At 41.2% G+C, this 5,976-nt stretch overlaps 1 pseudogene; it reads right to left on the minus strand.

Moving 5' to 3' along the window:
* Positions 1-2,461: 2,461 nt before the first annotated feature.
* On the minus strand, positions 2,462-5,935 carry LOC117800824 (annotated as a pseudogene).
* Positions 5,936-5,976: the final 41 nt, after the last annotated feature.

Below are 5,976 nucleotides of genomic sequence, written 5' to 3' on the forward strand. Positions count from 1 at the left end.
TTTTATCAGAGACTAAAAGAAATGGTATCTTGACAATAGCCAGACCTCAAAGGTCCTGTAAACTTCCTGTACAGAAATTCCCTAAAAATTTACATTATCTCCAGCCCTACCCTCCACAAACTCCAAAGTACAGAATCAGTCACGGCTCACAATCCTGGTGCCCCTCTCTCTGCCCATGGGTCCCTGTCCCCATGCTAAAGTAAAGGCACCTTTTTGCACCGTAAAATGTCTCAAGAATTCTCTCTTGACCTTCGCACTTGGCCATGCACATGATAGGGGTGTCCCATTTGACAAGGACAGCTTGTTATACACCATAGGTGACTGACACAGTAATCCAAGTGAACAGATCTGAGGCAGTTAAAACGAGGGCTGCGTTTTATTTGTGGCACATGATCTGACAAATGAGGACAGCAGTCGTGATCGTTCTGTTACTCAAGTTTCTTTCCATTGACTTTATGACCAAATGACTGTATGTGGGCTCCCTTCTGAGTCACTGGGAGAGTGTGAAGGACGTGCATGTTTGTGCAGAAGAACTGGTGATTCTGAACCACACGACCAGCAGGACATCAGCTCTCCCATGAAGTGTCCTCTGATCACACAGTTAGAAGAGATTTCTGAGCAGGAAGGAGGCACAGAATGGATGATACTGATACTGTTCATTCGCCATCCCTTAGCATTTGTGACAAATGTTAGGAAAAGGGAGAGATTTTGTGGACCAATAGAGTCATATTAGCCAGTAACATTGGCAGTTTTCAAGTAGGAAAGGAAGATAATTCAGTGATGAAACATACAAGACACTAACCAACCCTTCAACTCAATAAATAAATAAAGCCCCTCAGTGTGGACACCAATCTTCCATGCTTCAATAAATAGATGCAAAGCATGAACTTTGATGTGAAAGAAGAAAAAAGTGAAAAAGGAATATTTTGTTTAGTTACAAAATGAGTGTTCTGAAATTTTGCTTCATAGTATTTATGGTCATCCTGACACTTAGAACATATCAGGTCGATCTGTTTATTCAAATTGGCCTTTCCGTAGACTCCACTGGGAGAGATACGTTTGCTCATCAGTGTTTCTTTTTTTTTAATAATTTTTTATTATATCATGTTAGTCACCATACAGTACATCCCCGAATTCCGATGTAAAGTTCGTGCTCATCAGTGTTTCTTGGTGGCTACCATAGTCTTTCTGGACACTGAGCTGAATCACAGGATAAAATCAGGAGACCAGTCAGGAAACACAGGAGAATGTTTATAGAGTAGGTGCCTGACTTTAATCTTTGAATTTCTGAGGCATCCATTTCATAGACATCCATGCTGAATAAACACATTGTCAGGTATGGGACGCTATTACCAGATAAGCTCTGAGACTACCCCAGCCATGAAGTACCTCTTCGGAAAGCCCTGGGTCACCTCCATATGGACACATGAATGACTCTGCTTTCCTCTTCAGCACCCAAATTCTACTCATATAAAATTGTCCTACAAAATGTGAAACCAACATATCCTTAACCACTCCAGCCATGTTCCCCAATAAAGACAGATCCCTCCGAAACACTCTCTTTCTCCCTCTCAAAGCCTCTCTCACCCCTCTGAGACCTCCCTGAATGGTCTTTAGGATTGCCTGTGCCCTCCAGGACCTGTGAAGAATAAACCTGGTTTTGTTAGAGTTCTCTGATGGGTGAGGCTGAGGCCTGTCTTGCAGTCACAGTGAGAACCCAAGGGCTGGTGCAGCCACAGCAGAGGCTCTGGTCAGGGAAGCATCTGTGGGAATGTCCACAAGCACAGGGCGCAGGGGGTTCCCAGGCTTTCCTAGCCTGAGCATCCTTGTCAGGAGCCTGAGATGTAAAGAGAACAATGTTAGAGTCCACATTCTCAGGAAGAGTAATGAGGGCAGATACATAAAAAGGCTGACAGACTCAAGGTAAAACTATGGTTTTGTACTTCCATCTTCAAATACATTATGTGAAGGGCTTACTGGCCAAGTATAGTTTCTTCCACACGAAAAATATAATTCATGATTATTCTTTTGTGAAATCTGGAGAAAATTTACTTGGCATGGTATAAGTCATTTGAAATGAAAGTATTTTTAAGAAATCCATCTTGCCTTACGTAAGATACAGAAATATCTAGCCATTTGTGACCAAAGTTGGAGAAAATATTGGAAGTTTATGAAAATAGATAAATGGGAAACTGTCTGTATATCAGACATAGCAGAAGCTAACTAAAGTGAGTTACTGAAATGTATGGAGAATTTGAATTCAAACAAATGGAAATTCCAGGAAATAAGTAGAAGGAGCAGATTCCACTTCCACGGCCTGATGGGAGAATGGCAGTTCCTCACTCTGAGGCTGTGAGCCTGCAATCATGGGCACTTCTTCAGCCCCAGGACGATTGGCACATACATCACTGGAACCCTAAGNGAATGGCAGTTCCTCACTCTGAGGCTGTGAGCCCTGCAATCATGGGCACTTCTTCAGCCCCAGGATGATTGCCACATACATCGTTGGAACCCCAATGATTCTTTTGAGAGCCGTCTTTATGTCTCTGTTCCTCAGGCTGTAGATGAAGGGGTTCAGCATGGGCGTGACCACCGTGTACATCACCGAGGCCACTGCACTTGCGTGGGAGCTCTGGGTAGCAGCAGAGCTAAGATACACTCCCAGGACTGTGCAATAAAATAAGGAGACAACTGAGAGGTGAGACACACAGGTGGAAAATGCTTTGTACTTGCCCTGAGCTGATGATATTCTGCATATGGAGGAAACAATCTTGGAGTAAGAGTAAAGGACCCCAGCCACAGGAGGACAACCCAGCACCACAATTCCAAAATACATGACCATGTCATTAACAAAGGTGTCAGAACACGCATGCCCGACGACCTGATTGATTTCACAGAAAAAGTGGGGGATTTCCATGCCTGTACAGAAGGACAGCCGCAACAGCATTAAGCTCTGTAATAAGGAATTCAGAACACTGATGATCCAGGACACCAGAACCAGCAGTCCACAGAGCCGGGGGTTCATGATGACTGTGTAGCGCAGGGGGTGACAGATGGCCACGAAGCAGTCATAGGCCATCACCATCAGGAGTAAATTCTCCAGGAATCCAAACACACTGAAAAAAAAAATCTGGTTGATACAGCCTGCATATGTTATGGTTTTTCCCTGAACCTGGATGTTCCACAGCATCTTGGGGATGGTGGTGGAGGTGAAACAGATGTCTACAGAGGACAGGTTGGCCAGGAAGAAGTACATGGGGGTGTGGAGGTGGGAGTCTGAGCTGACGGCCACGATGAGGAGCAGGTTTCCAAACACAGTGATCAGGTACATGGAGAGGAAAAGCCCAAATATGAGGGGCTGCAGTTGTGGTTCCTTGATAATCCCAGAAGAACAAACTCTGAAATTTGTGTATCATTACCTAGTTCCATCTGGTGGATGTGACTATCAGGGAAGAAAAAAAAAGAACAATTTGCAACAAATGGATGTAATTTGTTTTTTTATTACCCTTTATTTTTTTTCATTATTTATGTTTCTATTTAAATTCCAGTTAGTTAACATGAAGTATAATACTACCTTCAGGAGTGCAATATAGTCTCAAAACATCCATACGACACCTGGTGCTCAGCACAGGTGCTCTATTCAATTCCCATCTACTATTTTCCCATCCCTCACCATCTCTCCTCTGGTAACCAGCAGTGTGTTCTCTGTAGTTAAGAGTCTGTTTCTTTGTTTGCTCACTCTCTTTTTTCCCCCTTTGCTCGTTTCTTTTGTTTCTTAAATTCCACATATGAATTAAATCATATGGTATTAATCCTTTTCTGAATGACTTATTTCACTTAACGAAATACTCTTTACCTCCATCTGTGTCTTGTAAATGGCAAGAATAATCATGTTCTATGGATGACTCTTATTTCATTATATATATAAGATATACCACATACTCCTTATCCATTATCAGTTGAAGGACACTTGGGCTGTTCCCACAGTTTGGCTATTATAGATAATGCCGCTATAAACATTGGGGAGCATGTGTCCCTTTAAATTCGTATTTTTGTATTCTTTGGGTAATTACCTAGCATTAAAACTGCAGGATCAAAGGGCAGTTCTATTTAACTTTTTGAGGAACCTCCATACAGTTTTCCAGGATGGCTGCATTAGGTTGCATTCCCAACAGGTCAAGAGTATTCCTCTTCTCCACATACTCACCAAGAACTGCTATTTCTTTTGTTGTTGTATTAGCCATTCTGACAGGTATGACGTGATACCTGGTAGTTTTGACTTGTAGCAAATGGGCATTATTAACAGAGTAACATGCTACAATTTCTATTTTGCAATCAGTAAGAAATCTATATTTTTTGTATAGATCTGATCCCATTTAAAGGATGTTACCTGACATCTCCAATTAGGAATTCCTGTCCATTCAGCCTTTGCCCTAAGAGGGCAGATATTACAGTTTTAATGAAAAATGCTTTCCTGCCTTTGAAGAATATATGTTGAGCACTGACATCTTCTAGACAAAGAACAGAGTGTGTTGAGAAAGAACAGTCCATATACCGAGGAGTGCAATTGCTGGATCATAAGGTAGTTCTATTTTTAACTTTTTGATGAAACTCCATACTGTTTTCCAGAGTGGCTGCAATAGTTTTCATTTCCACCAACAATGAAAGAGGGTCCCCCTTTCTCTGAATCCTCACCAACACCTGCTGTTTCATGTGTTGTTCATTTTAGCCATTCCAACGGGTGTGACGTGATATCTCATTGCAGCTTTATTTTGTATTTCCTGATGATGAGTGATATTGAGCATCTTTTCATAGGTCTGTTAGCCCTCTCCATGTCTTTTTTGGAAAATTGTCTACTCGTGTCTTCTGTCCATTTCTTAACCGGATTATTTGTTTGTTTGGGGTGTTGAATTTGTTAAGTTCTTTATATATTTTGTATACTAACCCTTTATAAATATGTCATTTGGAAATATGTTCCCCATTCTGTAGGTTGCACTACTATATATTTACCCAAAGGATACAAAAAAAAAAAAAAACTAATTTGAAAGAGTACATGCGCCCTGATGATTATAGCAGCATTATCAAAAATAGCCAAACTATGGAGAGAGCCCAAATGTCCACTGACTGATGAACAGATAAAGAAGATGTGAGATATATAGATGTATATAGATATATAGGTAGATAGATAGATAGACACATATATAGATAAACAAATATATATATATATATATGTGTGTGTGTATGTATTTATATATTACTCAACCATCAAAAGGAATGAAATCTTGCCATTCACAATTACCTGGATGAAGCTACAGTGAAACAAGTCCGTCAGAGAAAGACAAACACCATATGATTTCACTCATGTGTGGAATTTAGGGAAATAAAGCAAGCAAACATAGTGGCTAAAAAAAGGTAGGCAAACCAGTAACAGACTCTTAACTGGAAGGTGGAAGAAGGTGGGGGGTTGCTGGAGGAAGGTGGGGGGGTGATTGCGGTGATGGGGATGAAGGAGGGCACTTGTGATGAGCACAGAGTGATGTATAGAGAGTTGAATCAATAAATTCTACACCTGAAACCAATATGGCACTGTTCGTTAAATAATTGGAATAAATAAAAACTTGGAGAAAAATGAAAACTCCAAACAATCCAATGATGGAGAAAGAATATATAAAAATTAAAGAATCACATCCCATATGAGATGGTGACAGGTGCTGTGAAGGAAAAAAAAAAGTTGGTATAAAAAGGAGTGTATGCGGAGGGTGCTAAGTTTTAATAGGAGTTCAGGAAGACCTGCAAAGATGGTGACATTTTAATAGAGAAACAAGGCGGAATTCTGAATCAGGTATGTGCCCTGCAGGGAAAGCAGAGCAAAGGCCCAGCAGAAGGCACTTACTGCAAAGGCCCAGCAGAAGGCACTTACTGCAGATCTGCAGATCTCAACATGCAGTCAGTGCGGTGAGGGAATGAGCAAGAGGG

The sequence above is a fragment of the Ailuropoda melanoleuca genome, unplaced genomic scaffold (assembly GCF_002007445.2).
Source record: "Ailuropoda melanoleuca isolate Jingjing unplaced genomic scaffold, ASM200744v2 unplaced-scaffold8310, whole genome shotgun sequence".
NCBI lineage: Eukaryota > Metazoa > Chordata > Mammalia > Carnivora > Ursidae > Ailuropoda > Ailuropoda melanoleuca.